The sequence below is a fragment of the Monodon monoceros genome, unplaced genomic scaffold (assembly GCF_005190385.1).
Source record: "Monodon monoceros isolate NGI ecotype Baffin Bay Population unplaced genomic scaffold, NGI_Narwhal_1 Super_Scaffold_7, whole genome shotgun sequence".
NCBI lineage: Eukaryota > Metazoa > Chordata > Mammalia > Artiodactyla > Monodontidae > Monodon > Monodon monoceros.
In genome coordinates this window covers 25,902,348-25,912,372 of record NW_021703784.1, presented here as the reverse complement: position 1 = coordinate 25,912,372, position 10,025 = coordinate 25,902,348, and the positions used below count along the sequence as shown (strand labels likewise).

At 34.0% G+C, this 10,025-nt stretch overlaps 1 protein-coding gene across 1 annotated transcript in view; it reads right to left on the bottom strand.

Moving 5' to 3' along the window:
• The window catches only part of KBTBD3 (kelch repeat and BTB domain containing 3), a 49,516-nt gene that overhangs the window by 35,673 nt on the left and 3,818 nt on the right, over positions 1-10,025 (bottom strand). The gene's annotated exons all lie outside the window — the stretch shown is intronic.

Below are 10,025 nucleotides of genomic sequence, written 5' to 3'. Positions count from 1 at the left end.
GTATTAACAGAAAGGTAAAAAACGAAGTCAGAACACATTTTGTTAATCAAAATGCCAATAAAAGTCTTTACTATTAGTAATTACTTTAAATGTGAATGGATTAAATTCATCAATCAAAAGACACAGAATGAATGAATGGATTTAAAAAACAAAAATCCAACCATAAGCTGACTACAAAAGATTCACTTTAGTTTTAAAGACACACATAGACTGAGAGTGAAGGAACGGGTAAAGCTATTTTAAGCAAGTGGTAATCAAAAGAAAGCAGGGGTAGTTATATTTGTATCAGACAAGAGATGTTCAGCTAAAAATGGTCAAAAGAGACAAAGGGCATTATATAATGAAATTGGGGTCAATCCATCAAGAAGATATAACAGTTGTAAATATTTATGCAACCAACATCAGAGTATCTAAATATATATTTTAAAAAATACTAACAGAACTAACAGGAGAAATAAATAGGAATACAGTAATAGTTGGGGACTTTAACACCCACTCTCAACAATGGACACATCACCCAGAAAATCAATAAGGAAACAGCTTATTTGAACAACATTATAGACCAAATGAACCTAACAGACATATACAAACACTCCATCCAGCAACAGCAGAATACCATTCTTACCAAGTTCACACAGAACATCTTCTAGGCTAGAATATATGTTAGACCACAAAATAAGTCTCAGCAAATTTAAGAAGACTGAAATCACACCAACTATGTTTCCTGGCTACAATCATATGAAACTATAAATCAGTATCAGGAGAAAACCTTGATAATATATGGAATATTAAACAACACCAATATATGGAAATATATATGGAATTTATATATATGGATATATTATATATATATAATATATATGGAAAAATATATGGAAATTAAAAAACACACTCCTGAACAACCAATGTATCAGAGAAAAAATTAAAAAGAAAATTTAAAAAGTATCTTGAGACAAGTGAAAATGGAAATACAACATACCAAACCTTATGGGGTGGAGCAAAAACAGTTTTAAGAGGGAAGTTTACAGCAATATATACATATATCAAGAAAAAAGAAAGACTTCAAATAAACAACCTAATTTTATATTTCAAGGAACTAGAAAAATAAAATAAGCCCAAAGTTAGCAGAAGTAAGGAAATAATAAAGATAACAGAAATGAATAAATAGAAAACAGGATGACAAAACTAAGAGTTGGTTCTTTGAAAAAAAAATACAAAATTGACAAGACTTTACCTTGACTAATCCAGGGGGAGGGGAGAGAGACAGAGGGAGAGACAGAGACAGAAAGAGACAAAGAGATTGAGAACCTAAATAAATAAAAGTATAAGTAAAAGAGGAGACATTACAACTGATACCACAGAAATACAAAGGATCATAAGAAATTACCATTAATAATTATATGCCAACTAACTGGACAACCCAGAAGAAATGGATAAATTCCTGGAAACATTCACCTACCAAGTCTGAATCATGAAAAAACAGAAAATCTGAATAGTCCAATTTCTCTAAGAATAAATCAGTAATCAAAAGAAAATCCCCAATGAAGAAAAGTCCAGAACCAGATGGATTCACTGGTGAAAGTTACCAAACACTTGAAGAAGAATTAAAGCCAATTCTTCTCAAACTCTTCCAAAAAAAGTGAACAGGAGGGAATACTCCTGAACACATTTTACGAGACCAAGATGACTGTGGTAACAAAGCCAAATAAGGCCACTACAAAAAACCCAAAAAAACTATAGACCAAAATCCCTGATGAATACAGATGCAAAAATTCTCAACAAAATACTAGTAAACCAAATTCAACAGCACAATAAAAAGATCATATCCCATGATTCATCCCTGGGATGCAAGAATGGTTCAACATATGCAAATCTATAAATGTGATTCATCACATTAACAGTCAGATAAAAATCATATGATCATCTCAGCAGATACAGAAAACGCATTTGAAAAATTAACACCCATTCACGATAAATATTCTCAATGAACTGGGCATAGAAGAAAAGTACCTCAACATAATAAAGGCCATATATGACAAGCCCACAGCTAACAGTATACTCAGTGGTGAAAGGCTGAAAAGCTTTTCCTCTAATGTCACTACCAGGATAAGGATACCCACTCTCACATAGTACTGGAAGTTCTAGCCAGAGTAATCAGGCAAGAAAAACAAATAAAAGGCATCAGATTCAGAAAGGAAGAAGTAAAATTGTCTTTGTTTGCAGATGACACGATTTTATATATAGAAAATTCTAAAGACTCCACCAAGAAATGTTAGCACTAATCAATTCAGTAAAGTTACAGGACACAACATCGACATACAAAAATCAGATTTCTACATGCTAACAACAAATTAACTAAGAAGTAAATAAAGAAAACAACCCATTTACAATAGCATCAATAACAATAAAATACTTTGGAGTCAATTTAACCACGTAGGTGAAAAACTAACACACTAAAAACTACGAGACACTAATGAAAGAAATTGAAGACACAAATAAATGGAAAGACATCCCACGTTTGTGGATTGGAAGAATTAATATTATTAAAATGTCTGTTCTACACAAAGCCATCTATAGATTCAATACAATCCCTATCAAGATTCCCAAGGCATTTCTCACAAAAATAGAAAAAAAAAATCCTACAATTCATATGGAACTACCATAAATGCCAAATAGCCAAAACAATCCTGTGAAAGAGCAAAGCTTCCTGATTTTAAACTCTATTACAAAGCTACAGTAATCAAAACAGTTTTGTACTGGTACAAAAACAGACACATAGACTAGTGGGAAAGAAACAAGAGCCCAAAAGTAGACTCACACACATATACGTTCAACTAATGTTTGACAAGGAAGCCACAAACTCAATGGTAAAACGACAGTTTCTTCAATAAATGGTGTTGGGAAAAATGTATATTCACGTGCAAAAGAATGAAACTAGATCCCTATTTCACAATATCCACAAAAATTAACTCAAAATTGATTAAAGACTTAAATGTAAAACCTGATACCATAAAACTCCCAAAAGAAATATAGAGAATAAGCTCCTTGACATTGGTAATAGCAATGATTGTTTTGGATATGACACCTAAAACATAAGCAACAAAAAGAAAAATAAGTGGGATTACAGCAAACTAATAAGCTTCTGTACAGTAAATGAAACAATCAACAAAATGAAAAGGCAACCTATAGAATGGGAGAAAATACTCTGAAACCACACATCTGATAAAGTGCCAATTTCCAAAATGTATAATAAACTCATACAACTCAATAGCAAAAAAACTCCAAATAATACAATTAAAAGTGGGCAAAGGACTCAAACAGACATATTTTCAAAAGAAATATTCAAATGGCCAACAGGTACATGAAAAAGTACTCAACACCACTAATCAACAGGGAAATGCTAATCAAAACCCCAATATATCACTTCACAATTGTCAGCATGGCTACTATCAAAAAGACAAGCAATAACAAGTGCTGTTGGGGATGTGGAGAAAAGAAACCTTTTTATACATTTGTTGTGAATGTAAATTGGTATAGACAATATAGAAAATAGTACGCAGGTTCCTCAAAAGCTTAAAGGTAGAAGTACCATATGATCCAGCAATTCAACTTCTGGGTATACATCCAACAGAAATCAAATCACTGTCCTGAACAGATATCTGTACCCCCATTTCACTGCAGCATTACTTACAATAACCAAGACATGGAAACAACTTAAACATCCGTGGGTAAATGAATGGATAAAGAAAATATGATACACACAACACACACACACAGAGGAAAATTATTTAGTCATAAAAAATAAGGAATCTTGCCAGTTGTGAAAACATGTATTGACCTTGAGGGCATTATGTTAAGTCAGACAGAAAGACAAATACTGTAAGATGTTAACTTATATGTGGGATCTAAAAACCCAAAGTCATAGAAACATAGAACAAATTGGTGTTAGCCAGAGGTGGGGGTGTGTGTGTGGAGGGAGAACTGGGTAAATGGGGTCAAAATGTACAAATTTCCAGTTATAAGATAAATAAGCTCTGTAAATGTAACATTCAGCATGATGACTATAGTTAACAATATTGTATTGAATGTTTGAAAGTTGCTAAGAGAGTAGACCTTACAAGTTCAAATCAGAAAAAACTGTAACTGTAGGTGATGGATGTTAACTAAACTTATTGTGGTAATCATTTAGCAATACATACATATATCAAGTCATGTACACCAAAAATACAATGTTATATATCAATTATATCTCAAAAAAACTGGAGGGTGGGGAGCTAAACATATAGCATACTACCCAATAATCATAGACCTGGGCATTTATCCTAGAGAAACAAAAACTTATGTGGGCTTAAAAACCTGTACATAACTTTTCATAGCAGCTTTATTTATATAGTCAAAAACTGGAAACAACCAAAATGTTGCTCAATAAATGAATGAGTATACAGACTGTGGTACATTCTTACCATGAAGTATAACTCACCATTAAAAAGGAACAAACTACTATATACACAACAGCTTGGATGGATTACAAGGACATTATCATGAGTGAAAAAACTCAACTCAAAAGGTCACATATTGTTTGATTCCATTTCTATAATATTCTTGAAATGACAAAATTATAGGCATGAAAAAGCAAGTAGTGGTTTCCAGGGATTGAGGACTTTGTTGTGGGGGGTTGGGGGAGGTGGATATGCACAAAGGAGACTTGACTATGGCAACAGTTACAGTACTCTACACAGGTGATAAAATGACATGGAACTATACACACACTGTATCAATGTTAAATTCCTGGTTTTGAATTTGGACAATAATTATGTAAGATATAACCACTGGGGACATTGGGTGAAGGATACATGTGATCTCCCTGTACTATTTTTGTAACTTCCTGTATATCTGTAATTATTTCAAAATAAAAATTAAAAGAAAAAGACAATGATATATAAATTCAAATCAGAAACTACTTTGACATTACAGTTTTGTTCTTGTTCAAAACACTTAGAACATTCAAAGAAAATTTCCTTTTATTTTTGGTGGTTCCTCAGTTTTTAAAAATAAGTTGAATGTAAAACAAAACAGCTAAAAGGTATCCAAACCTGAGACTTTCAAAAGGATAAAAACTATATTTCTTCATAGTGGCATAGGTCTTGAGAACATCAACTTAAAAAACTCAACCACAAATTTTTTATATTAAGTTGTCATTAAAAATATGAACGTAATTTGGATCTGTGTTGGATTAAGTCAATTATTCAGTCTCACTGTTCATGAATAAGAAATAAACACTTATAAATGATATAAGTATAAAGAAATTCTTACTTCTACAAAGATAGTCACAAAAAGCAAACTTTACTAGAAATTTTCAAGTATTCTCAAATATATTAGGATCATACACAGCTATTCACTTTTATAAATGTTGTTAAAAGATAAAGCCTTCCATGTATACTCTACACAGAATGACAAATCCAAGAAGCTGAAGCTTTCATTTCTTAAATTAGGTTTGAGTAAGTCTGTACTTATATATTTTGCAAATGGCAAAGAACCTGGGATTGAGAGCTGAAGGAACAGGGTCTTAGATGATCCATCACTTAGTAGTGACCCCTATTGAGGCTCTTTAAGGCTTTGGCTTCCTCATCTGCAAAGTGGACACGCCAATTACATCGTACTGTTGTGATGCTTAAATGATATTGATGTTAAACTAACACTGTCAAATGGTATATAAAATATTAATGTTTAAAATCAGTAATAACATATACTTTGCCAATAACATTATTAATTGTTAAACAATTCTTAAATCTTGGTAAAATATCTGTAAGGCAATTTTTTTCCTCCAAAATATTCTGTAAATTCAACATTATATTTCACTAATTTTAAGACATTCTTTCACACTTAACATATCTGAAATTGACAGATAGGTATCTTATAATCACTTTAGTTAAATAACACTCATAACATATTTGTCATTACATATGTATGTGCATCAAAATATGAAGGATGTGTATCAGTGTCTTTGAAGAAAACCCTAAAGATAAAAATGGACACTCATTTAAGAAATGATACATCATTAATGCTCCTGATAACAGAGAACAACATTATGTAGAAAAACATGGAAACTGAGATGCTGAGGCGAAGGTGAATTAGAAGAGTTAGATTCTGAATGTGAGCATCTCAGCTAATTGATTTTGCTTACTTTTTTTTAATGTGTGTACAAGGTTGATATGATTTTTTTTTTAAAGGGCTTTCCATAAGTACAAAAAATTCCAAGTCATGGAAAGCTGTGTCATAGTTTAAATGGCACTTTTCTTCTCTCTTAGTAGCACAAAAAACAGTCTTGTATTTTATAAGAATGCATCTCAGCTTCAACGAAATACCTTCCTGCCGAAAACATTGAATCAATTTTCAAAACTATTCTCTTGTTTTTTCTTTTAATGTGTTCCATTAAAATTTGATTTAAAAAATTATTTAATAAAAGTACAAGAATCAAGTCTAAGAACCAAGCCTTTGATATTAAGTAACGACAGAAGAGCATATGCAGGGCTTCCCTAGTGGCGCAGTGGTTGAGAGTCTGCCTGCCGATGCAGGGGACACGGGTTTGTGCCCCGGTCCGGGAAGATCCCACATGCCGCAGAGCGGCTGGGCCCGTGAGCCATGGCCACTGAGCCTGCGCGTCCAGAGCCTGTGCTCCGCAACGGGAGAGGCCACAACAGTGAGAGGCCCGCGTACCGCAAAAAAAAAAAAAAGAAAGAAAGAAAAGAGCATATGCAACTTGATAGAAGTGGAATATTAAACTAAAGTTGTGCTGTGACTGATGTGGGCTTTGATTTCATTGGGTCTTCCACTGATATTAGTTTGGTCACTGATGTTTCAATATAGAGCATGTTTGCTGGCCTATCCTATTCAATACTTATTACAGAGTGCTAACTATATGCCAGGTACTGTATTAGGCACTAGAGAGAGCATGGAGAATAAAGGCAGACATGATCCCTCCTTTCCTGATGTTTAGTATCTAGAAAAGAAGACTGTCAAATTATAAACTGCAATAAATACTGTGAAGAAACAACTGGGAAATAGATATAAAAATGAACAGCAGGTGGTATTCAACTTCAGATAATGACAATGTTAACAGTGAACACTTATGTAGTGCTTACTCTGTGCCAGGCTCTGTACCACATGCTTTCCACACTCTTTAATTTTCAAAACAACTACTATAAAATAGATAATACTATTGTCCCTATTTTATATACAGGGAAAATGAGGCTTAAGATATCTGAAATTGATAAATAGATACCTTACAATCACTTTTGACAGGCAGCAATCATGACATATTTGTCATTATATGTGTATGTGAATTAAAATGTGAAGAATGGGTTTTCAGTATGTTGGAACAAAACCCTAAAGATAATAATAGATAGCAAGTAAGCAAGGAGATGGGATGTAAACCCAGACACTCTGGCTCCAGAGCCCATGCTCTCATCCACTACAATATTAGGAAGAGCCTTTCTGAGAAGGTGTCATTTAAGCTGACACCCGAATAATGACAAGGTAAAGCGTTGGTGAGAGAAATCATGTATAAAGCCCTAGAATGGGAAAGGGTCCTTCAGTTTTAGGATATGAACGAAGGCCAGCATTGCTGGAGTATAGTTAATGAGAGCAAGAATGTTGGGGAGATAGGGTTACAGAAGGCTGGTGCTACCTCATGCAGGATCCTATAGGCCACAAGGAACTGGAATTTTGTTCTAAGTGCAACTGGAATTATGGAAGACTGAACTAGACAGCGACATGATTTGATTTATTTTTTTCTGGCTGATGTGTGAATGATGAATTGAGAGAAGGTAAGATAAATAGAGTCCAAGTCATTCATTTATTCAACAAATAATAGAAAATTTATGAAGTAACTATTATTGTAGTAAGCACTATTCCAGATATTGGGCATACAGTCAAAAACAATAGAGACAAGGTCCTCCACTCTGGAGTACACTTTAGAGTGGTGAACACACCTACAAACTCCTATATCCACAATTTCTCCCACTCTATTGAACATTTTCGATCAATGTACAAATTTTAGTATCTCCCATCTTTAAACAAATATCAAACAAAAATCTATCCTTTGATCTTTTACTTTCCTCTAGCTACCATCCTATTTCTTTACTCCCAGAAAAACTTCTTTAAAGAACAGTCTGCAGTAACTTTGCCACCAGTTATCATCGCAACCCACTACAATCAAGTTCCTCTTTTTCACTCTATTCAAGTTGCTCATATCACTGGAACAAAATTTTTTTAAATTTGCATGGAATACAAAAGACCCCAAATAGCCAAAACAATCTTGAGAAAGAAGAACAGGGCTGGAGGAATCACGCTCCCTGACTTCAGACTCTATTACAAAGCTACAGTAATCAAAACAGTATTGTACTGGCACAACAACAGACACATAGATAAATGAGACAGGTTAGAAAGCCCAGAAATAAACCCATACACTTACAGTCAATCAATCTACGATGAAGGAGGCAAGAATACACAGTGGAGAAAAGTCTCTTCAATAAGTGGTGCTAAGAAAACTGTACAGCTACATGTAAAAGAATAAAATTAGAACATTCTCTAACACGATATGCAAAAATAAACTCAAAATGGATTAAAGACCTAAATGTAAAACCAGATACCTAAATGTAAAACTCCTAGAGGAAAACATAGGCAGAACACTCTTTGACATAATTCACATAAATATTTTTTTGGATCTCTCCCATAGAGTAATGGAAACAGAAGCAAAAATAAACAAATGGGATCTAATTAAACTTAAAAGCTTTTGCACAGCAAAAGAAACCATAAAAAAAAACCAAAAAGACAACCTACAGAATGGGAGAAAATATTTGTAAATGATGCAAACAAACAAGGGCTTAATTTCCAAAATATACAAACAGCTTATACAACACAATATCAAAAAAAAACAAACATAAGATGGGCAGAAAACCTAAATAGACATTTCTCCAAAGAAGACATATAGATAGCCAATAGGCACATGAAAAGATGTTCAACATTGCTAGTTATTAGAGAAATGCAAATCAAAACACCTGTCAGAATGGCCATCATCAAAAAATCTACAAATAATAAATGCTAGAGAGGGTGTGGAGAAAAGGGAATCCTTCTATACTGTTGGTGGCAACCTAAACTGGTGCAGCCACTATGGAGAACAGTGTGAAGGTTCCTTAAAACACTAAAAATATAATCACCATATGATCCCACTCCTGGGCATACATCCAGGAAAGAGAAAAACTCTAATTAGAAGAGATACAGGGGCTTCCCTGGTGGCTCAGTGGTTGAGAGTCCGCCTGCTGATGCAGGGTACACGAGTTCACGCCCCGGTCTGGGATGATCCCACATGCTGCGGAGCGGCTAGGCCCGCAAGCCATGGCCACTGAGCCTGCGCGTCCGGAGCCTGTGCTCTGCAACAGGAGAGGCCACAGCAGTGAGAGGCCTGTGTACCGCAAAAAAAAAAAAAAAAAAAAGAAGAGATACATGCACCCTTATGTTCATAGCAGCACTATTTACAATAGCCAAGACATGGAAGCAACCTAACTGTCCATTGGCAGATGAATGGATAAAGAAGATGTAGTGTGTGTGTGTGTATGTGTGTGTGTGTGTGTGTGTGTATATATATATAATGGAATATTACTCAGCCATAAAAAAGAATGAAATAATGCCATTTGCAGCAACATGGATGGACCTAGAGATTATCATCTAAGTGAAGTAAGTCAGACACAGAAAGATAAATATCATATGATATCACTTATATGTGGAATCTAAAAAATGATACAAATGAACTTATTTAAAAAACAGAAATAGGCTCACAGACATGGAAAACAAACTGATGGTTACCAAAAGGGAAAGGGGGGAGAGATAAACTAAGAATTTGGGATTAAAATATACATACTGCTATATATACAGTAAACAACAAGGACTTACCATATAGCACAGGGAGTTGTATTCAATGTCTTGTTTGGAAAAGAATATATATATTATATATATATAAATATATA